The following is a 26,595-nucleotide window of genomic DNA, read 5'->3' as shown; positions in this document are numbered from 1 at the left end:
TTCTCAGAATTCTGCTGAAGTTTAAAAATGCTTTGGAACTCTTCCATTGTTCTTGGAATTCCGCTGATGTTTAACAATGCTTTAGAACTCTTCCATTGTTCTCGGAATTCCGCTGTAGTTTAAAAATGCTTTGGAACTCTTTCATTGTTCTCGGAATTCCGCTGAAGTTTAGCCATGCTTTGGAACTCCTCCATTGTTCTCGGAATTCCACTGAAGTTTTACAATGCTTTGGAACTCTTCCATTTTTCTCGGAATTCTGCTGAAGTTTAAAAATGCTTTGGAACTCTACCATTGTTCTGGGAATTCGGCTGAAGTTTAAAATTCTTTGGAACTCTTCCTAAGTTCTGGGAGTTCTGCTGAAGTTTAAAAAATGCTTTGGAACTCTTCCATTGTTCTCGGTATTCCGCTGAAGTTTTAGAATGCTTTTTAACACTACCATTTTTCTCGGAATTCTGCTGAAGTTTAAAATCACTTTTGAACTCTTCCATTGTTCTCGGAATTCCGCTAATGTTTAACAATGCTTTGGAACTCTTTCATTGTTTTCGGAATTCCACTGAAGTTTAGCCATGCTTTGGAACTCTTCCATTGTTCTCGGAATTCCGCTGAAGTTTAAAAATGCTTTGGAACTCTTCCATTGTTCTCGGAATTCTGCTGAAGTTTAAAAAAGCTTTGGAACTCTTCCATTATTCTCGGAATTCCGCTATTGTTTAAGAATGCTTTGGAACTCATCCATTGTTCTCGGAATTCTAATGATGTTTAATAATGCTTTTGGAACTCTTCCATTGTTCTCGGAATTCCGCTGTAGTTTAAAAATGCTTTGGAACTCTTTCATTGTTCTCGGAATTCCGCTGAAGTTTAGCCATGCTTTGGAACTCTTCCATTGTTTTCGAAATTCCGATGAAGTTTAAAAATGCTTTTTAACTCCTCCATTGTTCTCGGAATTCCACTGAAGTTTTACAATGCTTTGGAACTTTTCCATTTTTCTCGGAATTCTGCTGAAGTTTAAAAATGCTTTGGAACTCTTCCATTGTTCTGGGAATTCGGCTGAAGTTTAAAAATGCTCTGGAACTCTTCCTAAGTTCTGGGAGTTCTGCTGAAGTTTAAAAAATGCTTTGGAACTCTTCCATTGTTCTCGGTATTCCGCTGAAGTTTTAGAATGCTTTTTAACACTTCCATTTTTCTCGGAATTCTGCTGAAGTTTAAAATCGCTTTTGAACTCTTCCATTGTTCTCGGAATTCCGCTAATGTTTAACAATGCTTTGGAACTCTTTCATTGTTTTCGGAATTCCGCTGAAGTTTAAAAATGCTTTGGAACTCTTCGATTGTTCTCGGAATTCTGCTGAAGTTTAAAAAAGCTTTGGAACTATTACATTGTTCTCAGAATTCTGCTAATATTTAACAATGCTTTGGAACTCTTCCATTGTTCTCGGAATTCCGCTGATGTTTAATAATGCTTTTGGAACTCTTCCATTATTCTCGGAATTCCGCTATTGTTTAAGAATGCTTTGGAACTCATCCATTGTTCTCGGAATTCTATTGATGTTTAATAATGCTTTTGGAACTCTTCCATTGTTCTCGGAATTACGCTGATGTTTATCAAACCTATGGAACTCTTTCATTGTTCTCGGAATTCTGTTGATGTTTAGTAATGCTTTTGGAACTCTTCCATTGTTCTCGGAATTCTGCTGAAGTTTAAAAACGCTTTAGAAATCTTCCCTTGTTCTCGGAACTCTGCTGAAGTTTAAGAATGCTTTGGAACTCTTCCATAATTCTCAGAATTCTGCTGAAGTTTAAAAATGCTTTGGAACTCTTCCATTGTTCTTGGAATTCCGCTGATGTTTAACAATGCTTTGGAACTCTTCCATTGTTCTCGGAATTCCGCTGTAGTTTAAAAATGCTTTGGAACTCTTTCTTTGTTCTCGGAATTCCGCTGAAGTTTAGCCATGCTTTGGAACTCTTCCATTGTTCTTGGAATTCCGCTGAAGTTTAAAAATGCTTTGGAACTCCTACATTGTTCTCGGAATTCTGCTGAAGTTTAAAAATGCTTTGGAACTCTTCCATTGTTCTTGGAATTCGGCTGAAGTTTAAAAATGCTTTGGAACTCTTCCTATGTTCTGGGAGTTCTGCTGAAGTTTAAAAATGCTTTGGAACTCTTATATTGTTCTCGGAATTCCGCTGATGTTTAACAATGCTTTAGAACTCTTCCATTGTTCTCGGAATTCCGCTGATGTTTAACAATGCTTTGGAACACTTCCATTGTTCTCGGAATTCTGCTGTAGTTTAAAAATGCACTGGAACTCTTCCATTGATCTTGGAATTCCGCTGAAGTTTTACAATGCTTTGGAACTCATCCATTGTTCTCGTAACACTGTTGATGTTTAAAAATGCTTTTGGAACTCCTCCATTGTGCTCGGAGTTCTTCTGAAGTTTAGAAATGCTTTGGAACTCTTCCATTGTTCTCGGAATTCCGCTGATGTTTATCAAACCTATGGAACTCTTTCATTGTTCTCGGAATTCTGTTGATGTTTAGTAATGCTTTTGGAACTCTTCCATTGTTCTCGGAATTCTGCTGAAGTTTAAAAACGCTTTAGAAATCTTCCCTTGTTCTCGGAATTCTGCTGAAGTTTAAGAATGCTTTTTAACTCTTCCATAATTCTCAGAATTCTGCTGAAGTTTAAAAATGCTTTGGAACTCTTCCATTGTTCTTGGAATTCCGCTGATGTTTAACAATGCTTTGGAACTCTTCCATTGTTCTTGGAATTCCGCTGTAGTTTAAAAATGCTTTGGAACTCTTTCATTGTTCTCGGAATTCCGCTGAAGTTTAGCCATGCTTTGGAACTCTTCCATTGTTCTCGAAATTCCGCTGAAGTTTAAAAATGCTTTGGAACTCCTCCATTGTTCTCGGAATTCTGCTGAAGTTTAAAAATGCTTTGGAACTCTTCCATGGTTTTGGGAATTTGGTTGAAGTTTAAAAATGCTATGGAACTCTTCCTATGTTCTGGGAGTTCTGCTGAAGTTTAAAAATGCTTTTGAACTCTTCCATTGTTTTCGGAATTCCGCTGATGTTTTAGCAATGCTTTAGAACTCTTCCATCGTTCACGGAATTCCGTTGATATTTAACAATGCTTTGGAACTCTTCCATTGTTCTCGGTATTCCACTGTAGTTTAAAAATGCATTGGAATTCTTACATTGTTCTCGGAATTCCACTGAAGTTTTACAATGCTTTGGAACTCTTCCATTTTTCTCGGAATTCTGCTGAAGTTTAAAAATGCTTTGGAACTCTTCCATTGTTCTGGGAATTTGGCTGAAGTTTAAAAATGCTTTGGAACTCTTCCTAAGTTCTGGGAGTTCTGCTGAAGTTTAAAAATGCTTTGGAACTCTTCCATTGTTCTCGGAATTCTGCTGATGTTTAACAATGCTTTAGAACTCCTCCATTGTTCTCGGAATTCCGCTGTAGTCTAAAAATGCATTGGAACTCTTCCATTGTTATCGGTATTCCGCTGAAGTTTTAGAATGCTTTTTAACACTTCCATTTTTCTCGGAATTCTGCTGAAGTTTAAAATCGCTTTGGAACTCTTCCATTGTTCTCGGAATTCCGCTAATGTTTAACAATGCTTTGGAACTCTTTCATTGTTCTCGGAATTCCACTGAAGTTTAGCCATGCTTTGGAACTCTTCCATTGTTCTCGGAATTCCGCTGAAGTTTAAAAATGCTTTGGAACTCTTCCATTGTTCTCGGAATTCTGCTGAAGTTTAAAAAAGCTTTGGAACTATTACATTGTTCTCAGAATTCTGCTAATATTTAACAATGCTTTGGAACTCTTCCATTGTTCTCGGAATTCAGCTGATGTTTAATAATGCTTTTGGAACTCTTCCATTATTCTCGGAATTCCGCTAATGTTTAACAATGCTTTGGAACTCATCCATTGTTCTCCGAATTCTATTGATGTTTAGTAATGCTTTTGGAACTCTTCCATTGTTCTCGGAATTCTGCTGAAGTTTTAAAACGCTTTAGAAATCTTCCCTTGTTCTCGGAATTCTGCTGAAGTTTAACAATGCTTTGAACTCTTCCATTATTCTCGGAATTCTGCTGAAGTTTAAAAATGCTTTGGTACTCTTCCAATGTTCTCAGAATTCCAATGAAGCTTAAAAATGCTTTGGAACTCTTCAATTTTTCTCAGAATTACGCTAAAGTTTAAAAATGCTTTGGAACTCATCCATTGTTCTGGGAATTCGGCTAAAGTTTAAAAATGCTTTGGAACTCTTCCTATGTTCTGGGAGTTCTGCTGAAGTTTAAAATTGCTTTGGAAAATTCCATTGTTCTCAGAATTCCAATGAAGCTTAAAAATGCTTTGGAACTCTTACATTGTTCTCGGAATTCCGCTAATGTTTAATAATGCTTTGGAACTCTTCCATTGTTCTTGGAATTCCGCTGTAGTTTAAAAATGCTTTGGAACTCTTTCATTGTTCTTGGAAATCCACTGAAGTTTAGCCATGCTTTGGAACTCTTCCATTGTTCTCGGAATTCCGATGAAGTTTAAAAATGCTTTGGAACTCTTCCATTGTTCTCGGAATTCTGCTGAAGTTTAAAAAAGCTTTTGAACTATTCCATTGTTCTCGGAATTCCGCTAATATTTAACAATGCTTTGGAACTCTTTTATTGTTCTCGGAATTCCGCTGATGTTTAATAATGCTTTTGGAACTCATCCATTGTTCTCGGAATTCCGCTAATATTAGCAATGCTTTGGAATTCTTCCATTGTTCTCGGAAATACGCTGATGTTTAACAATGCTTTGGAACTCTTCCATTGTTCTCGGAATTCCGCTGAAGTTTAAAAATGCTTTGGAAAACTTCCATTGTTTTTGGATTTCCGCTAAAGTTTAGCAATGCTTTGGAACTCTTCCATTGTTCTCGTAATTCCGCAAAAGTTTATAAATGCTTTGGAACTCTTCCATTGTTCTCGGAATTCTGATGAAGTTTAAAAAAGCTTTGGAACTCTTCCATTGTTCTTTCAATTCCGTTGATGTTTAATAATGCTTTTGGAACTCATCCATTGTTCTCGGAATTGTGCTAATGTTTAACAATGCTTTGTAACTCTTCCATTGTTCTCGGAATTTTGCTGATGTTTAATAATGCTTTTGGAACTCTTCCATTGTTCTCGGAATTCCGCTAATGTTTAACAATGCTTTGAAACTTTTCCATTGTTCTCGGAATTCTGTTGATGTTTAATAATTCTTTTGGAACTCTTCCATTCTTCTCAGAATTCTGCTGAAGTTTAAAAATGCTTTGGAACTCTTCCATTGTTCTCGGAATTTCACTGATGTTTTTCAATCCTTTGGAAATCTTCCATTGTTCACCAAATTCCACTGAAGTTTAAAAATGTTTTGGAACTCTTCCATTTTTCTCGGAATTCCGTGGAAGTTTTACAGTGCTTTGGAACTCTTCCATTGTTCTGGGAATTCAGCTGAAGTTTAAAAATGGTTTGGAACTCTTCCAATGTTCTGGGAATTCTGCTGAAGTTTAAAAATGCTTTGGAACTCTTCTATTGTTCTCGGATTTCTTCTGATGTTTAAAAATGCTTTGGAACTCTTCCATTGTTCTCGGTATTCCTCTAATGTTTAACAATGCTTTGGAACTCTTCCATTGTTCCCGGAATTCCGCTGATGTTTAACAATGCTTTGGAACTCTTCCATTGATCTCAAAATTCCAGTGTAGTTTCAAAATGCTTTGGAACGCTTCCATTGTTCTCGGAATTCCGCTGAAGTTTAACAATGCTTTGGAACTCTTCCATTGTTCTCGGAATTCTGCTGAAGTTTAAAAATGCTTGGAACTCTTCCATTGTTCTCGGAATTCTGCTGAAGTTTAAAAAAGCTTTGGAACTCTTCCAATGTTCTCGGAATTCCGCTGATGTTTAATAATGCTTTTGGAACTCTTCAATTTTTCTCGGAATTCCGCTGATGTTTAACAATGCTTTGGATCTCTTCCATTGTTCTCGGAATTCTGGTTAAGTTTAAAAATGCTTTGGAACTCTTCCATTATTCACGGAATTCTGCTGAAGTTTAAAAAGTTTTGGAACTCTTCCATTGTTCTGGGAATTCTGCTGAAGTTTAAAATTGCTTTGGAACTCTTCCATTGTCCTCGGAATTACACTGATGTATAATAATGCTTTTGGAACTCTTACATTGTTCTCATAATTCCGCTGATGTTTAACAATGCTTTGAAACTCTTCCATTGTTCTGGGAATTCTGGTGAAGTTTAAAAATGCTTTGGAACTCTTCCATTGTTCACAGAAAGCTGCTGAAGTTTCAAAAGCTTTGTAACTCTTCCATTGTTCTGGGAAATCTGCTGAAGTTTAAAATTGCTTTGGAACTCTTCCATTGTTCTCGGTATTCTGCTAATGTTTAACAATGCTTTGGAACTCTTCCATTGTTCTCGGAATTCCGCTGAAGTTTAAAAATGCTTTGGAACTCCTCCATTGTTCTCGGAATTCTGCTGAAGTTTAAAAATGCTTTGGAACTCTTCCATTGTTCTCGGAATTCTGCTAATGCTTAACATTGCTTTGGAACTCTTCCATTGTTCTCGGAATTCCGCTGTAGTTTAAAAATGCTTTGCAACTCTTTCATTGTTCTCGGAATTCCGCTGAAGTTTAAAAATGCTTTGGAACTCCTCCATTATTCTCGGAATTCTGTTGATGTTTAATAATGCTTTTGGAACTCTTCCATTGTGCTCGGAATTCTGCTGAAGTTTAAAAATGCTTTGGAACTCTTCCATTGTTCTCGGAATTCCGCTGATGTTTATCAAACCTATGGAACTCTTTCATTGTTCTCGGAATTCTGTTGATGTTTAGTAATGCTTTTGGAATTCTTCCATTGTTCTCGGAATTCAGCTGAAGTTTAAAAACGCTTTAGAAATCTTCCCTTGTTCTCGGAATTCTGCTGAAGTTTAAGAATGCTTTTAACTCTTCTATAATTCTCAGAATTCTGCTGAAGTTTAAAAATGCTTTGGAACTCTTCCATGGTTTTGGGAATTTGGTTGAAGTTTAAAAATGCTATGGAACTCTTCCTATGTTCTGGGAGTTCTGCTGAAGTTTAAAAATGCTTTTGAACTCTTCCATTGTTTTCGGAATTCCGCTGATGTTTTAGCAATGCTTTAGAACTCTTCCATCGTTCACGGAATTCCGCTGATGTTTAACAATGCTTTGGAACTCTTCCATTGTTCTCGGTATTCCACTGTAGTTTAAAAATGCATTGGAATTCTTACATTGTTCTCGGAATTCCACTGAAGTTTTACAATGCTTTGGAACTCTTCCATTTTTCTCGGAATTCTGCTGAAGTTTAAAAATGCTTTGGAACTCTTCCATTGTTCTGGGAATTCGGCTGAAGTTTAAAAATGCTTTGGAACTCTTCCTAAGTTCTGGGAGTTCTGCTGAAGTTTAAAAATGCTTTGGAACTCTTCCATTGTTCTCGGAATTCTGCTGATGTTTAACAATGCTTTAGAACTCCTCCATTGTTCTCGGAATTCCGCTGTAGTCTAAAAATGCATTGGAACTCTTCCATTGTTATCGGTATTCCGCTGAAGTTTTAGAATGCTTTTTAACACTTCCATTTTTCTCGGAATTCTGCTGAAGTTTAAAATCGCTTTGGAACTCTTCCATTGTTCTCGGAATTCCGCTAATGTTTAACAATGCTTTGGAACTCTTTCATTGTTCTCGGAATTCCACTGAAGTTTAGCCATGCTTTGGAACTCTTCCATTGTTCTCGGAATTCCGCTGAAGTTTAAAAATGCTTTGGAACTCTTCCATTGTTCTCGGAATTCTGCTGAAGTTTAAAAAAGCTTTGGAACTATTACATTGTTCTCAGAATTCTGCTAATATTTAACAATGCTTTGGAACTCTTCCATTGTTCTCGGAATTCAGCTGATGTTTAATAATGCTTTTGGAACTCTTCCATTATTCTCGGAATTCCGCTAATGTTTAACAATGCTTTGGAACTCATCCATTGTTCTCCGAATTCTATTGATGTTTAGTAATGCTTTTGGAACTCTTCCATTGTTCTCGGAATTCTGCTGAAGTTTTAAAACGCTTTAGAAATCTTCCCTTGTTCTCGGAATTCTGCTGAAGTTTAACAATGCTTTGAACTCTTCCATTATTCTCGGAATTCTGCTGAAGTTTAAAAATGCTTTGGTACTCTTCCAATGTTCTCAGAATTCCAATGAAGCTTAAAAATGCTTTGGAACTCTTCAATTTTTCTCAGAATTACGCTAAAGTTTAAAAATGCTTTGGAACTCATCCATTGTTCTGGGAATTCGGCTAAAGTTTAAAAATGCTTTGGAACTCTTCCTATGTTCTGGGAGTTCTGCTGAAGTTTAAAATTGCTTTGGAAAATTCTATTGTTCTCAGAATTCCAATGAAGCTTAAAAATGCTTTGGAACTCTTACATTGTTCACGGAATTCCGCTAATGTTTAACAATGCTTTGGAACTCTTCCATTGTTCTTGGAATTCCGCTGTAGTTTAAAAATGCTTTGGAACTCTTTCATTGTTCTTGGAAATCCACTGAAGTTTAGCCATGCTTTGGAACTCTTCCATTGTTCTCGGAATTCCGCTGAAGTTTAAAAATGCTTTGGAACTCTTCCATGGTTCTCGGAATTCTGCTGAAGTTTAAAAAAGCTTTTGAACTATTCCATTGTTCTCGGAATTCCGCTAATATTTAACAATGCTTTGGAACTCTTCCATTGTTCTCGGAATTCCGCTGATGTTTAATAATGCTTTTGGAACTCATCCATTGTTCTCGGAATTCCGCTAATATTAGCAATGCTTTGGAATTCTTCCATTGTTCTCGGAAATACGCTGATTTTTAACAATGCTTTGGAACTCTTCCATTGTTCTCGGAATTCCGCTGTAGTTTAAAAATGCTTTGGAAAACTTCCATTGTTTTTGGATTTCCGCTAAAGTTTAGCAATGCTTTGGAACTCTTCCATTGTTCTCGTAATTCCGCAAAAGTTTATAAATGCTTTGGAACTCTTCCATTGTTCTCGGAATTCTGATGAAGTTTAAAAAAGCTTTGGAACTCTTCCATTGTTCTTTCAATTCCGTTGATGTTTAATAATGCTTTTGGAACTCATCCATTGTTCTCGGAATTGTGCTAATGTTTAACAATGCTTTGTAACTCTTCCATTGTTCTCGGAATTTCGCTGATGTTTAATAATGCTTTTGGAACTCTTCCATTGTTCTCGGAATTCCGCTAATGTTTAACAATGCTTTGAAACTTTTCCATTGTTCTCGGAATTCTGTTGATATTTAATAATTCTTTTGGAACTCTTCCATTGTTCTCAGAATTCTGCTGAAGTTTAAAAATGCTTTGGAACTCTTCCATTGTTCTCGGAATTTCACTGATGTTTTTCAATCCTTTGGAAATCTTCCATTGTTCACCAAATTCCACTGAAGTTTAAAAATGTTTTGGAACTCTTCCATTTTTCTCGGAATTCCGTGGAAGTTTTACAGTGCTTTGGAACTCTTCCATTGTTCTGGGAATTCAGCTGAAGTTTAAAAATGGTTTGGAACTCTTCCAATGTTCTGGGAATTCTGCTGAAGTTTAAAAATGCTTTGGAACCCTTCTATTGTTCTCGGATTTCTTCTGATGTTTAAAAATGCTTTGGAACTCTTCCATTGTTCTCGGAATTCCGCTAATGTTTAACAATGCTTTGGAACTCTTTCATTGTTCTCGGAATTCCACTGAAGTTTAGCCATGCTTTGGAACTCTTCCATTGTTCTCGGAATTCCGCTGAAGTTTAAAAATGCTATGGAACTCTTCCATTGTTCTCGGAATTCTGCTGAAGTTTAAAAAAGCTTTGGAACTATTACATTGTTCTCAGAATTCTGCTAATATTTAACAATGCTTTGGAACTCTTCCATTGTTCTCGGAATTCAGCTGATGTTTAATAATGCTTTTGGAACTCTTCCATTATTCTCGGAATTCCGCTAATGTTTAACAATGCTTTGGAACTCATCCATTGTTCTCGGAATTCTATTGATGTTTAGTAATGCTTTTGGAACTCTTCCATTGTTCTCGGAATTCTGCTGAAGTTTTAAAACGCTTTAGAAATCTTCCCTTGTTCTCGGAATTCTGCTGAAGTTTAACAATGCTTTGGAACTCATCCATTGTTCTGGGAATTCGGCTAAAGTTTAAAAATGCTTTGGAACTTTTCCTATGTTCTGGGAGTTCTGCTGAAGTTTAAAATTGCTTTGGAAAATTCCATTGTTCTCAGAATTCCAATGAAGCTTAAAAATGCTTTGGAACTCTTACATTGTTCTCGGAATTCCGCTAATGTTTAATAATGCTTTGGAACTCTTCCATTGTTCTTGGAATTCCGCTGTAGTTTAAAAATGCTTTGGAACTCTTTCATTGTTCTTGGAAATCCACTGAAGTTTAGCCATGCTTTGGAACTCTTCCATTGTTCTCGGAATTCCGATGAAGTTTAAAAATGCTTTGGAACTCTTCCATGGTTCTTGGAATTCTGCTGAAGTTTAAAAAAGCTTTTGAACTATTCCAATGTTCTCGGAATTCCGCTAATATTTATCAATGCTTTGGAACTCTTTTATTGTTCTCGGAATTCCGCTGATGTTTAATAATGCTTTTGGAACTCATCCATTGTTCTCGGAATTCCGCTAATATTAGCAATGCTTTGGAATTCTTCCATTGTTCTCGGAAATACGCTTATTTTTAACAATGCTTTGGAACTCTTCCATTGTTCTCGGAATTCCGCTGTAGTTTAAAAATGCTTTGGAAAACTTCCATTGTTTTTGGATTTCCGCTAAAGTTTAGCAATGCTTTGGAACTCTTCCATTGTTCTCGTAATTCCGCAAAAGTTTATAAATGCTTTGGAACTCTTCCATTGTTCTCGGAATTCTGATGAAGTTTAAAAAAGCTTTGGAACTCTTCCATTGTTCTTTCAATTCCGTTGATGTTTAATAATGCTTTTGGAACTCATCCATTGTTCTCGGAATTGTGCTAATGTTTAACAATGCTTTGTAACTCTTCCATTGTTCTCGGAATTTCGCTGATGTTTAATAATGCTTTTTTAACTCTTCCATTGTTCTCGGAATTCCGCTAATGTTTAACAATGCTTTGAAACTTTTCCATTGTTCTCGGAATTCTGTTGATGTTTAATAATTCTTTTGGAACTCTTCCATTGTTCTCAGAATTCTGCTGAAGTTAAAAAATGCTTTGGAACTCTTCCATTGTTCTCGGAAATTCACTGATGTTTTTCAATCCTTTGGAAATCTTCCATTGTTCACCAAATTCCACTGAAGTTTAAAAATGTTTTGGAACTCTTCCATTTTTCTCGGAATTCCGTGGAAGTTTTACAGTGCTTTGGAACTCTTCCATTGTTCTGGGAATTCAGCTGAAGTTTAAAAATGGTTTGGAACTCTTCCAATGTTCTGGGAATTCTGCTGAAGTTTAAAAATGCTTTGGAACTCTTCTATTGTTCTCGGATTTCTTCTGATGTTTAAAAATGCTTTGGAACTCTTCCATTGTTCTCGGAATTCCGCTAATGTTTAACAATGCTTTGGAACTCTTTCATTGTTCTCGGAATTCCACTGAAGTTTAGCCATGCTTTGGAACTCTTCCATTGTTCTCGGAATTCCGCTGAAGTTTAAAAATGCTTTGGAACTCTTCCATTGTTCTCGGAATTCTGCTGAAGTTTAAAAAAGCTTTGGAACTATTACATTGTTCTCAGAATTCTGCTAATATTTAACAATGCTTTGGAACTCTTCCATTGTTCTCGGAATTCAGCTGATGTTTAATAATGCTTTTGGAACTCTTCCATTATTCTCGGAATTCCGCTAATGTTTAACAATGCTTTGGAACTCATCCATTGTTCTCGGAATTCTATTGATGTTTAGTAATGCTTTTGGAACTCTTCCATTGTTCTCGGAATTCTGCTGAAGTTTTAAAACGCTTTAGAAATCTTCCCTTGTTCTCGGAATTCTGCTGAAGTTTAACAATGCTTTGAACTCTTCCATTATTCTCGGAATTCTGCTGAAGTTTAAAAATGCTTTGGTACTCTTCCAATGTTCTCAGAATTCCAATGAAGCTTAAAAATGCTTTGGAACTCTTACATTGTTCTCGGAATTCCGCTAATGTTTAACAATGCTTTGGAACTCTTTCATTGTTCTTGGAAATCCACTGAAGTTTAGCCATGCTTTGGAACTCTTCCATTGTTCTCGGAATTCCGATGAAGTTTAAAAATGGTTTGGAACTCTTCCATGGTTCTCGGAATTCTGCTGAAGTTTAAAAAAGCTTTTGAACTATTCCATTGTTCTCGGAATTCCGCTAATATTTAACAATGCTTTGGAACTCTTTTATTGTTCTCGGAATTCCGCTGATGTTTAATAATGCTTTTGGAACTCATCCATTGTTCTCGGAATTCCGCTAATATTAGCAATGCTTTGGAATTCTTCCATTGTTCTCGGAAATACGCTGATGTTTAACAATGCTTTGGAACTCTTCCATTGTTCTCGGAATTCCGCTGTAGTTTAAAAATGCTTTGGAAAACTTCCATTGTTTTTGGATTTCCGCTAAAGTTTAGCAATGCTTTGGAACTCTTCCATTGTTCTCGTAATTCCGCAAAAGTTTATAAATGCTTTGGAACTCTTCCATTGTTCTCGGAATTCTGATGAAGTTTAAAAAAGCTTTGGAACTCTTCCATTGTTCTTTCAATTCCGTTGATGTTTAATAATGCTTTTGGAACTCATCCATTGTTCTTGGAATTGTGCTAATGTTTAACAATGCTTTGTAACTCTTCCATTGTTCTCGGAATTTTGCTGATGTTTAATAATGCTTTTGGAACTCTTCCATTGTTCTCGGAATTCCGCTAATGTTTAACAATGCTTTGAAACTTTTCCATTGTTCTCGGAATTCTGTTGATGTTTAATAATTCTTTTGGAACTCTTCCATTCTTCTCAGAATTCTGCTGAAGTTTAAAAATGCTTTGGAACTCTTCCATTGTTCTCGGAATTTCACTGATGTTTTTCAATCCTTTGGAAATCTTCCATTGTTCACCAAATTCCACTGAAGTTTAAAAATGTTTTGGAACTCTTCCATTTTTCTCGGAATTCCGTGGAAGTTTTACAGTGCTTTGGAACTCTTCCATTGTTCTGGGAATTCAGCTGAAGTTTAAAAATGGTTTGGAACTCTTCCAATGTTCTGGGAATTCTGCTGAAGTTTAAAAATGCTTTGGAACTCTTCTATTGTTCTCGGATTTCTTCTGATGTTTAAAAATGCTTTGGAACTCTTCCATTGTTCTCGGTATTCCTCTAATGTTTAACAATGCTTTGGAACTCTTCCATTGTTCCCGGAATTCCGCTGATGTTTAACAATGCTTTGGAACTCTTCCATTGATCTCAAAATTCCAGTGTAGTTTCAAAATGCTTTGGAACGCTTCCATTGTTCTCGGAATTCCGCTGAAGTTTAACAATGCTTTGGAACTCTTCCATTGTTCTCGGAATTCTGCTGAAGTTTAAAAATGCTTGGAACTCTTCCATTGTTCTCGGAATTCTGCTGAAGTTTAAAAAAGCTTTGGAACTCTTCCATTGTTCTCGGAATTCCGCTGATGTTTAATAATGCTTTTGGAACTCTTCAATTTTTCTCGGAATTCCGCTGATGTTTAACAATGCTTTGGATCTCTTCCATTGTTCTCGGAATTCTGGTTAAGTTTAAAAATGCTTTGGAACTCTTCCATTATTCACGGAATTCTGCTGAAGTTTAAAAAGTTTTGGAACTCTTCCATTGTTCTGGGAATTCTGCTGAAGTTTAAAATTGCTTTGGAACTCTTCCATTGTCCTCGGAATTACACTGATGTATAATAATGCTTTTGGAACTCTTACATTGTTCTCATAATTCCGCTGATGTTTAACAATGCTTTGAAACTCTTCCATTGTTCTGGGAATTCTGGTGAAGTTTAAAAATGCTTTGGAACTCTTCCATTGTTCACAGAAAGCTGCTGAAGTTTCAAAAGCTTTGTAACTCTTCCATTGTTCTGGGAAATCTGCTGAAGTTTAAAATTGCTTTGGAACTCTTCCATTGTTCTCGGTATTCTGCTAATGTTTAACAATGCTTTGGAACTCTTCCATTGTTCTCGGAATTCCGCTGAAGTTTAAAAATGCTTTGGAACTCCTCCATTGTTCTCGGAATTCTGCTGAAGTTTAAAAATGCTTTGGAACTCTTCCATTGTTCTCGGAATTCTGCTAATGCTTAACATTGCTTTGGAACTCTTCCATTGTTCTCGGAATTCCGCTGTAGTTTAAAAATGCTTTGGAACTCCTCCATTATTCTCGGAATTCTGCTGAAGTTTAAAAATGCTTTGGAACTCTTCCTATGTTCTGGGTGTTCTGCTGAAGTTTAAAATTGCTTTGGAAAATTCCATTGTTCTCAAAATTCCAATGAAGCTTAAAAATGCTTTGGAACTCTTACATTGTTCTCGGAATTCTGCTAATGTTTAACAATGCTTTGGAACTCTTCCATTGTTCTTGGAATTCCGCTGTAGTTTAAAAATGCTTTGGAACTCTTTCATTGTTCTTGGAATTCCACTGAAGTTTAGCCATGCTTTGGAACTCTTCCATTGTTTTCGGAATTCCGCTGAAGTTTAAAAATGCTTTGGAACTCTTCCATTGTTCTCGGAATTCCGCTAATATTTAACAATGCTTTGGAACTCTTCCATTGTTCTCGGAATTCCGCTGATGTTTAATAATGCTTTTGGAACTCATCCTTTGTTCTCGGAATTGCACTAATGTTTAACAATGCTTTGGAACTCATCCATTATTCTCGGAATTCTGTTGATGTTTAATAATGCTTTTGGAACTCTTCCATTGTGCTCGGAATTCTGCTGAAGTTTAAAAATGCTTTGGAACTCTTCCATTGTTCTCGGAATTCCGCTGATGTTTATCAAACCTATGGAACTCTTTCATTGTTCTCGGAATTCTGTTGATGTTTAGTAATGCTTTTGGAATTCTTCCATTGTTCTCGGAATTCAGCTGAAGTTTAAAAACGCTTTAGAAATCTTCCCTTGTTCTCGGAATTCTGCTGAAGTTTAAGAATGCTTTTAACTCTTCTATAATTCTCAGAATTCTGCTGAAGTTTAAAAATGCTTTGGAACTCTTCCATGGTTTTGGGAATTTGGTTGAAGTTTAAAAATGCTATGGAACTCTTCCTATGTTCTGGGAGTTCTGCTGAAGTTTAAAAATGCTTTTGAACTCTTCCATTGTTTTCGGAATTCCGCTGATGTTTTAGCAATGCTTTAGAACTCTTCCATCGTTCACGGAATTCCGCTGATGTTTAACAATGCTTTGGAACTCTTCCATTGTTCTCGGTATTCCACTGTAGTTTAAAAATGCATTGGAATTCTTACATTGTTCTCGGAATTCCACTGAAGTTTTACAATGCTTTGGAACTCTTCCATTTTTCTCGGAATTCTGCTGAAGTTTAAAAATGCTTTGGAACTCTTCCATTGTTCTGGGAATTCGGCTGAAGTTTAAAAATGCTTTGGAACTCTTCCTAAGTTCTGGGAGTTCTGCTGAAGTTTAAAAATGCTTTGGAACTCTTCCATTGTTCTCGGAATTCTGCTGATGTTTAACAATGCTTTAGAACTCCTCCATTGTTCTCGGAATTCCGCTGTAGTCTAAAAATGCATTGGAACTCTTCCATTGTTATCGGTATTCCGCTGAAGTTTTAGAATGCTTTTTAACACTTCCATTTTTCTCGGAATTCTGCTGAAGTTTAAAATCGCTTTGGAACTCTTCCATTGTTCTCGGAATTCCGCTAATGTTTAACAATGCTTTGGAACTCTTTCATTGTTCTCGGAATTCCACTGAAGTTTAGCCATGCTTTGGAACTCTTCCATTGTTCTCGGAATTCCGCTGAAGTTTAAAAATGCTTTGGAACTCTTCCATTGTTCTCGGAATTCTGCTGAAGTTTAAAAAAGCTTTGGAACTATTACATTGTTCTCAGAATTCTGCTAATATTTAACAATGCTTTGGAACTCTTCCATTGTTCTCGGAATTCAGCTGATGTTTAATAATGCTTTTGGAACTCTTCCATTATTCTCGGAATTCCGCTAATGTTTAACAATGCTTTGGAACTCATCCATTGTTCTCCGAATTCTATTGATGTTTAGTAATGCTTTTGGAACTCTTCCATTGTTCTCGGAATTCTGCTGAAGTTTTAAAACGCTTTAGAAATCTTCCCTTGTTCTCGGAATTCTGCTGAAGTTTAACAATGCTTTGAACTCTTCCATTATTCTCGGAATTCTGCTGAAGTTTAAAAATGCTTTGGTACTCTTGCAATGTTCTCAGAATTCCAATGAAGCTTAAAAATGCTTTGGAACTCTTCAATTTTTCTCAGAATTACGCTAAAGTTTAAAAATGCTTTGGAACTCATCCATTGTTCTGGGAATTCGGCTAAAGTTTAAAAATGCTTTGGAACTCTTCCTATGTTCTGGGAGTTCTGCTGAAGTTTAAAATTGCTTTGGAAAATTCCATTGTTCTCAGAATTCCAATGAAGCTTAAAAATGCTTTGGAACTCTTACATTGTTCTCGGAATTCCGCTAATGTTTAACAATGCTTTGGAACTCTTCCATTGTTCTTGGAATTCCGCTGTAGTTTAAAAATGCTTTGGAACTCTTTCATTGTTCTTGGAAATCCACTGAAGTTTAGCCATGCTTTGGAACTATTCCATTGTTCTCGGAATTCCGCTAATATTTAACAATGCTTTGGAACTCTTCCATTGTTCTCGGAATTCCGCTGATGTTTAATAATGCTTTTGGAACTCATCCATTGTTCTCGGAATTCCGCTAATATTAGCAATGCTTTGGAATTCTTCCATTGTTCTCGGAAATACGCTGATTTTTAACAATGCTTTGGAACTCTTCCATTGTTCTCGGAATTCCGCTGTAGTTTAAAAATGCTTTGGAAAACTTCCATTGTTTTTGGATTTCCGCTAAAGTTTAGCAATGCTTTGGAACTCTTCCATTGTTCTCGTAATTCCGCAAAAGTTTATAAATGCTTTGGAACTCTTCCATTGTTCTCGGAATTCTGATGAAGTTTAAAAAAGCTTTGGAACTCTTCCATTGTTCTTTCAATTCCGTTGATGTTTAATAATGCTTTTGGAACTCATCCATTGTTCTCGGAATTGTGCTAATGTTTAACAATGCTTTGTAACTCTTCCATTTTTCTCGGAATTCCGTGGAAGTTTTACAGTGCTTTGGAACTCTTCCATTGTTCTGGGAATTCAGCTGAAGTTTAAAAATGGTTTGGAACTCTTCCAATGTTCTGGGAATTCTGCTGAAGTTTAAAAATGCTTTGGAACCCTTCTATTGTTCTCGGATTTCTTCTGATGTTTAAAAATGCTTTGGAACTCTTCCATTGTTCTCGGAATTCCGCTAATGTTTAACAATGCTTTGGAACTCTTTCATTGTTCTCGGAATTCCACTGAAGTTTAGCCATGCTTTGGAACTCTTCCATTGTTCTCGGAATTCCGCTGAAGTTTAAAAATGCTATGGAACTCTTCCATTGTTCTCGGAATTCTGCTGAAGTTTAAAAAAGCTTTGGAACTATTACATTGTTCTCAGAATTCTGCTAATATTTAACAATGCTTTGGAACTCTTCCATTGTTCTCGGAATTCAGCTGATGTTTAATAATGCTTTTGGAACTCTTCAATTATTCTCGGAATTCCGCTAATGTTTAACAATGCTTTGGAACTCATCCATTGTTCTCGGAATTCTATTGATGTTTAGTAATGCTTTTGGAACTCTTCCATTGTTCTCGGAATTCTGCTGAAGTTTTAAAACGCTTTAGAAATCTTCCCTTGTTCTCGGAATTCTGCTGAAGTTTAACAATGCTTTGAACTCTTCCATTATTCTCGGAATTCTGCTGAAGTTTAAAAATGCTTTGGTACTCTTCCAATGTTCTCAGAATTCCAATGAAGCTTAAAAATGCTTTGGAACTCTTCAATTTTTCTCAGAATTACGCTAAAGTTTAAAAATGCTTTGGAACTCATCCATTGTTCTGGGAATTCGGCTAAAGTTTAAAAATGCTTTGGAACTCTTCCTATGTTCTGGGAGTTCTGCTGAAGTTTAAAATTGCTTTGGAAAATTCCATTGTTCTCAGAATTCCAATGAAGCTTAAAAATGCTTTGGAACTCTTACATTGTTCTCGCAATTCCGCTAATGTTTAATAATGCTTTGGAACTCTTCCATTGTTCTTGGAATTCCGCTGTAGTTTAAAAATGCTTTGGAACTCTTTCATTGTTCTTGGAAATCCACTGAAGTTTAGCCATGCTTTGGAACTCTTCCATTGTTCTCGGAATTCCGATGAAGTTTAAAAATGCTTTGGAACTCTTCCATGGTTCTCGGAATTCTGCTGAAGTTTAAAAAAGCTTTTGAACTATTCCAATGTTCTCGGAATTCCGCTAATATTTAACAATGCTTTGGAACTCTTTTATTGTTCTCGGAATTCCGCTGATGTTTAATAATGCTTTTGGAACTCATCCATTGTTCTCGGAATTGTGCTAATGTTTAACAATGCTTTGTAACTCTTCCATTGTTCTCGGAATTTCGCTGATGTTTAATAATGCTTTTTTAACTCTTCCATTGTTCTCGGAATTCCGCTAATGTTTAACAATGCTTTGAAACTTTTCCATTGTTCTCGGAATTCTGTTGATGTTTAATAATTCTTTTGGAACTCTTCCATTGTTCTCAGAATTCTGCTGAAGTTTAAAAATGCTTTGGAACTCTTCCATTGTTCTCGGAAATTCACTGATGTTTTTCAATCCTTTGGAAATCTTCCATTGTTCACCAAATTCCACTGAAGTTTAAAAATGTTTTGGAACTCTTCCATTTTTCTCGGAATTCCGTGGAAGTTTTACAGTGCTTTGGAACTCTTCCATTGTTCTGGGAATTCAGCTGAAGTTTAAAAATGGTTTGGAACTCTTCCAATGTTCTGGGAATTCTGCTGAAGTTTAAAAATGCTTTGGAACTCTTCTATTGTTCTCGGATTTCTTCTGATGTTTAAAAATGCTTTGGAACTCTTCCATTGTTCTCGGAATTCCGCTAATGTTTAACAATGCTTTGGAACTCTTTCATTGTTCTCGGAATTCCACTGAAGTTTAGCCATGCTTTGGAACTCTTCCATTGTTCTCGGAATTCCGCTGAAGTTTAAAAATGCTTTGGAACTCTTCCATTGTTCTCGGAATTCTGCTGAAGTTTAAAAAAGCTTTGGAACTATTACATTGTTCTCAGAATTCTGCTAATATTTAACAATGCTTTGGAACTCTTCCATTGTTCTCGGAATTCAGCTGATGTTTAATAATGCTTTTGGAACTCTTCCATTATTCTCGGAATTCCGCTAATGTTTAACAATGCTTTGGAACTCATCCATTGTTCTCGGAATTCTATTGATGTTTAGTAATGCTTTTGGAACTCTTCCATTGTTCTCGGAATTCTGCTGAAGTTTTAAAACGCTTTAGAAATCTTCCCTTGTTCTCGGAATTCTGCTGAAGTTTAACAATGCTTTGAACTCTTCCATTATTCTCGGAATTCTGCTGAAGTTTAAAAATGCTTTCGTACTCTTCCAATGTTCTCAGAATTCCAATGAAGCTTAAAAATGCTTTGGAACTCTTCAATTCTTCTCAGAATTACGCTAAAGTTTAAAAATGCTTTGGAACTCATCCATTGTTCTGGGAATTCGGCTAAAGTTTAAAAATGCTTTGGAACTCTTCCTATGTTCTGGGAGTTCTGCTGAAGTTTAAAATTGCTTTGGAAAATTCCATTGTTCTCAGAATTCCAATGAAGCTTAAAAATGCTTTGGAACTCTTACATTGTTCTCGGAATTCCGCTAATGTTTAACAATGCTTTGGAACTCTTCCATTGTTCTTGGAATTCCGCTGTAGTTTAAAAATGCTTTGGAACTCTTTCATTGTTCTTGGAAATCCACTGAAGTTTAGCCATGCTTTGGAACTCTTCCATTGTTCTCGGAATTCCGATGAAGTTTAAAAATGCTTTGGAACTCTTGCATGGTTCTCGGAATTCTGCTGAAGTTTAAAAAAGCTTTTGAACTATTCCATTGTTCTCGGAATTCCGCTAATATTTAACAATGCTTTGGAACTCTTTTATTGTTCTCGGAATTCCGCTGATGTTTAATAATGCTTTTGGAACTCATCCATTGTTCTCGGAATTCCGCTAATATTAGCAATGCTTTGGAATTCTTCCATTGTTCTCGGAAATACGCTGATGTTTAACAATGCTTTGGAACTCTTCCATTGTTCTCGGAATTCCGCTGTAGTTTAAAAATGCTTTGGAAAACTTCCATTGTTTTTGGATTTCCGCTAAAGTTTAGCAATGCTTTGGAACTCTTCCATTGTTCTCGTAATTCCGCAAAAGTTTATAAATGCTTTGGAACTCTTCCATTGTTCTCGGAATTCTGATGAAGTTTAAAAAAGCTTTGGAACTCTTCCATTGTTCTTTCAATTCCGTTGATGTTTAATAATGCTTTTGGAACTCATCCATTGTTCTCGGAATTGTGCTAATGTTTAACAATGCTTTGTAACTCTTCCATTGTTCTCGGAATTTTGCTGATGTTTAATAATGCTTTTGGAACTCTTCCATTGTTCTCGGAATTCCGCTAATGTTTAACAATGCTTTGAAACTTTTCCATTGTTCTCGGAATTCTGTTGATGTTTAATAATTCTTTTGGAACTCTTCCATTCTTCTCAGAATTCTGCTGAAGTTTAAAAATGCTTTGGAACTCTTCCATTATTCTCGGAATTTCACTGATGTTTTTCAATCCTTTGGAAATCTTCCATTGTTCACCAAATTCCACTGAAGTTTAAAAATGTTTTGGAACTCTTCCATTTTTCTCGGAATTCCGTGGAAGTTTTACAGTGCTTTGGAACTCTTCCATTGTTCTGGGAATTCAGCTGAAGTTTAAAAATGGTTTGGAACTCTTCCAATGTTCTGGGAATTCTGCTGAAGTTTAAAAATGCTTTGGAACTCTTCTATTGTTCTCGGATTTCTTCTGATGTTTAAAAATGCTTTGGAACTCTTCCATTGTTCTCGGTATTCCTCTAATGTTTAACAATGCTTTGGAACTCTTCCATTGTTCCCGGAATTCCGCTGATGTTTAACAATGCTTTGGAACTCTTCCATTGATCTCAAAATTCCAGTGTAGTTTCAAAATGCTTTGGAACGCTTCCATTGTTCTCGGAATTCCGCTGAAGTTTAACAATGCTTTGGAACTCTTCCATTGTTCTCGGAATTCTGCTGAAGTTTAAAAATGCTTGGAACTCTTCCATTGTTCTCGGAATTCTGCTGAAGTTTAAAAAAGCTTTGGAACTCTTCCAATGTTCTCGGAATTCCGCTGATGTTTAATAATGCTTTTGGAACTCTTCAATTTTTCTCGGAATTCCGCTGATGTTTAACAATGCTTTGGATCTCTTCCATTGTTCTCGGAATTCTGGTTAAGTTTAAAAATGCTTTGGAACTCTTCCATTATTCACGGAATTCTGCTGAAGTTTAAAAAGTTTTGGAACTCTTCCATTGTTCTGGGAATTCTGCTGAAGTTTAAAATTGCTTTGGAACTCTTCCATTGTCCTCGGAATTACACTGATGTATAATAATGCTTTTGGAACTCTTACATTGTTCTCATAATTCCGCTGATGTTTAACAATGCTTTGAAACTCTTCCATTGTTCTGGGAATTCTGGTGAAGTTTAAAAATGCTTTGGAACTCTTCCATTGTTCACAGAAAGCTGCTGAAGTTTCAAAAGCTTTGTAACTCTTCCATTGTTCTGGGAAATCTGCGGAAGTTTAAAATTGCTTTGGAACTCTTCCATTGTTCTCGGTATTCTGCTAATGTTTAACAATGCTTTGGAACTCTTCCATTGTTCTCGGAATTCCGCTGAAGTTTAAAAATGCTTTGGAACTCCTCCATTGTTCTCGGAATTCCGCTGTAGTTTAAAAATGCTTTGCAACTCTTTCATTGTTCTCGGAATTCCGCTGAAGTTTAAAAATGCTTTGGAACTCCTCCATTATTCTCGGAATTCTGCTGAAGTTTAAAAATGCTTTGGAACTCTTCCATTGTTCTGGCAATTCGGCTAAAGTTTAAAAATGCTTTGGAACTCTTCCTATGTTCTGGGTGTTCTGCTGAAGTTTAAAATTGCTTTGGAAAATTCCATTGTTCTCAAAATTCCAATGAAGCTTAAAAATGCTTTGGAACTCTTACATTGTTCTCGGAATTCTGCTAATGTTTAACAATGCTTTGGAACTCTTCCATTGTTCTTGGAATTCCGCTGTAGTTTAAAAATGCTTTGGAACTCTTTCATTGTTCTTGGAATTCCACTGAAGTTTAGCCATGCTTTGGAACTCTTCCATTGTTTTCGGAATTCCGCTGAAGTTTAAAAATGCTTTGGAACTCTTCCATTGTTCTCGGAATTCCGCTAATATTTAACAATGCTTTGGAACTCTTCCATTGTTCTCGGAATTCCGCTGATGTTTAATAATGCTTTTGGAACTCATCCTTTGTTCTCGGAATTGCACTAATGTTTAACAATGCTTTGGAACTCATCCATTATTCTCGGAATTCTGTTGATGTTTAATAATGCTTTTGGAACTCTTCCATTGTGCTCGGAATTCTGCTGAAGTTTAAAAATGCTTTGGAACTCTTCCATTGTTCTCGGAATTCCGCTGATGTTTATCAAACCTATGGAACTCTTTCATTGTTCTCGGAATTCTGTTGATGTTTAGTAATGCTTTTGGAATTCTTCCATTGTTCTCGGAATTCAGCTGAAGTTTAAAAACGCTTTAGAAATCTTCCCTTGTTCTCGGAATTCTGCTGAAGTTTAAGAATGCTTTTAACTCTTCTATAATTCTCAGAATTCTGCTGAAGTTTAAAAATGCTTTGGAACTCTTCCATTGTTCTTGGAATTCCGCTGATGTTTAACAATGCTTTAGAACTCTTCCATTGTTCTCGGAATTCCGCTGTAGTTTAAAAATGCTTTGGAACTCTTTCATTGTTCTCGGAATTCCGCTGAAGTTTAGCCATGCTTTGGAACTCCTCCATTGTTCTCGGAATTCCACTGAAGTTTTACAATGCTTTGGAACTCTTCCATTTTTCTCGGAATTCTGCTGAAGTTTAAAAATGCTTTGGAACTCTACCATTGTTCTGGGAATTCGGCTGAAGTTTAAAAATGCTTTGGAACTCTTCCTAAGTTCTGGGAGTTCTGCTGAAGTTTAAAAAATGCTTTGGAACTCTTCCATTGTTCTCGGTATTCCGCTGAAGTTTTAGAATGCTTTTTAACACTACCATTTTTCTCGGAATTCTGCTGAAGTTTAAAATCACTTTTGAACTCTTCCATTGTTCTCGGAATTCCGCTAATGTTTAACAATGCTTTGGAACTCTTTCATTGTTTTCGGAATTCCACTGAAGTTTAGCCATGCTTTGGAACTCTTCCATTGTTCTCGGAATTCCGCTGAAGTTTAAAAATGCTTTGGAACTCTTCCATTGTTCTCGGAATTCTGCTGAAGTTTAAAAAAGCTTTGGAACTATTACATTGTTTTCAGAATTCTGCTAATATTTAACAATGCTTTGGAACTCTTCCATTGTTCTCGGAATTCCGCTGATGTTTAATAATGCTTTTGGATCTCTTCCATTGTTCTCGGAATTCTAATGATGTTTAATAATGCTTTTGGAACTCTTCCATTGTTCTCGGAATTCCGCTGTAGTTTAAAAATGCTTTGGAACTCTTTCATTGTTCTCGGAATTCCGCTGAAGTTTAGCCATGCTTTGGAACTCTTCCATTGTTCTCGAAATTCCGATGAAGTTTAAAAATGCTTTAAAACTCCTCCATTGTTCTCGGAATTCCACTGAAGTTTTACAATGCTTTGGAACTCTTCCATTTTTCTCGGAATTCTGCTGAAGTTTAAAAATGCTTTGGAACTCTTCCATTGTTCTGGGAATTCGGCTGAAGTTTAAAAATGCTTTGGAACTCTTCCTAAGTTCTGGGAGTTCTGCTGAAGTTTAAAAAATGCTTTGGAACTCTTCCATTGTTCTCGGTATTCCGCTGAAGTTTTAGAATGCTTTTTAACACTTCCATTTTTCTCGGAATTCTGCTGAAGTTTAAAATCGCTTTTGAACTCTTCCATTGTTCTCGGAATTCCGCTAATGTTTAACAATGCTTTGGAACTCTTTCATTGTTTTCGGAATTCCACTGAAGTTTAGCCATGCTTTGGAACTCTTCCATTGTTCTCGGAATTCCGCTGAAGTTTAAAAATGCTTTGGAACTCTTCCATTGTTCTCGGAATTCTGCTGAAGTTTAAAAAAGCTTTGGAACTATTACATTGTTCTCAGAATTCTGCTAATATTTAACAATGCTTTGGAACTCTTCCATTGTTCTCGGAATTCCGCTGATGTTTAATAATGCTTTTGGAACTCTTCCATTATTCTCGGAATTCCGCTATTGTTTAAGAATGCTTTGGAACTCATCCATTGTTCTCGGAATTCTATTGATGTTTAATAATGCTTTTGGAACTCTTCCATTGTTCTCGGAATTCTGCTGAAGTTTCAAAACGCTTTAGAAATCTTCCCTTGTTCTCGGAGTTCTGCTGAAGATTAACAATGCTTTGGAACTCTTCCATTATTCTCAGAATTCTGCTGAAGTTTAAAAATGCTTTTTTACTCTTCCATTGTTCTCAGAATTCCAATGAAGCTTAAAAATGCTTTTGAACTCTTCAATTTTTCTCAGAATTACGCTAAAGTTTAAAAATGCTTTGGAACTCTTCCTTTGTTCTGGGAAATCGGCTGAAGTTTAAAAATGCTTTGCAGCTCTTCCCATGTTCTGGGAGTTCTGCTGAAGTTTAAAAATACTTTAGAACTCTTCCATTGTTCTCGGAATTCCGCTGATGTGTAACAATGCTTTGGAACTCTTCCATTGTTCTCGGAATTCCGCTGTACTTTAAAAATGCTTTGGAACTCTTTCATTGTTCTCGGAATTCTGCTGAAGTTTAAAAATGCTTTGGAACTCTTCCATTGTTTTGGGAATTTGGCTGAAGTTTAAAATTGCTTTGGAACTCTTCCTATGTTCTGGGAGTTCTGCTGAAGTTTAAAAATGCTTTGGAACTCTTCCATTGTTCTCGGAATTCCGCTGATGTTTAACAATGCTTTAGAACTCTTCCATTGTTCTTGGAATTCCGCTGATGTTTAACAATGCTTTGGAGCTCTTCCATTGTTCTGGGAATTCGGCTGAAGTTTAAAAATGCTTTGGAGCTCTATCTATGTTCTGGGAGTTCTGCTGAAGTTTAAAAATGCTTTAGAACTCTTCCATTGTTCTCCGAATTCTGCTGATGTCTAACAATGCTTTGGAACTCTTCCATTGTTCTCGGAATTCCGCTGTAGTTTAAAAATGCATTGGAACTTTTCCATTGTTCTCGGAATTCCGCTGAAGTTTTACAATGCTTTGGAACTCTTCCATTTTTCTCTGAAGTCTGCTGAAGTTTAAAAAAGCTTTGGAACTCTTCCATTGTTCTCGGAATTCCGCTGATGTTTAACAATGCTTTGGAACTCTTCCATTGTTCTCGGAATTCCGTTGTAGTTTAAAAATGCTTTGGAACTCTTTCATTGTTCTCGGAATTCCGCTGAAGTTTAGCCATGCTTAGGAACTCTTCCATTGTTCTCGGAATTCCGCTGCAGTTGAAAAATGCTTTGGTACTCCTCCATTGTTCTTGGAATTCTGCTGAAGTTTAAAAATGCTTTGGAACTCTTCCATTCTTCTGGTAATTCGGCTGAAGTTTAAAAATGCATTGGAACTCTTCCTATGTTCTGGGAGTTCTGCTGAAGTTTAAAAATGCTTTGGAACTCTTCCATTGTTCTCGGAATTCCGCTGATGTTTAACAATGCTTTAGAACTCTTCCATTGTTCTCGGAATTCCGCTGATGTTTAACAATGCTTTGGAACTCTTCCATTGTTCTCGGAATTCCGCTGTAGTTTAAAAATGCACTGGAACTCTTCCATTGTTCTCGGAATTCCGCTGAAGTTTTACAATGCTTTGGAACTCATCCATTGTTCTCGTAACACTGTTGAAGTTTAATAATGCTTTTGGAACTCTTCCATTGTGCTCGGAGTTCTGCTGAAGTTTAAAAATGCTTTGGAACTCTTCCATTGTTCTCGGAATTCCGCTGATGTTTATCAAACCTATGGTACTATTTCATTGTTCTCGGAATTCTTTTGATGTTTAGTAATGCTTTTGGAACTCTTCCATTGTTCTCGGAAATCTGCTGAAGTTTAAAAACGCTTTAGAAATCTTCCCTTGTTCTCGGAACTCTGCTGAAGTTTAAGAATGCTTTGGAACTCTTCCATAATTCTCAGAATTCTGCTGAAGTTTAAAAATGCTTTGGAACTCTTCCATTGTTCTTGGAATTCCGCTGATGTTTAACAATGCTTTGGAACTCTTCCATTGTTCTCGGAATTCCGCTGTAGTTTAAAAATGCTTTGGAACTCTTCCATTGTTCTCGGAATTCCGCTAATATTTAACAATGCTTTGGAACTCTTCCAT

This window comes from Phyllobates terribilis, unplaced genomic scaffold, assembly GCF_046119375.1.
Source record: "Phyllobates terribilis strain yellow unplaced genomic scaffold, ASM4611937v1 Scaffold_1__5_contigs__length_1240528914, whole genome shotgun sequence".
In the NCBI taxonomy this organism is placed as follows: domain Eukaryota; kingdom Metazoa; phylum Chordata; class Amphibia; order Anura; family Dendrobatidae; genus Phyllobates; species Phyllobates terribilis.
Note: the sequence above shows the minus strand (reverse complement) of the source record.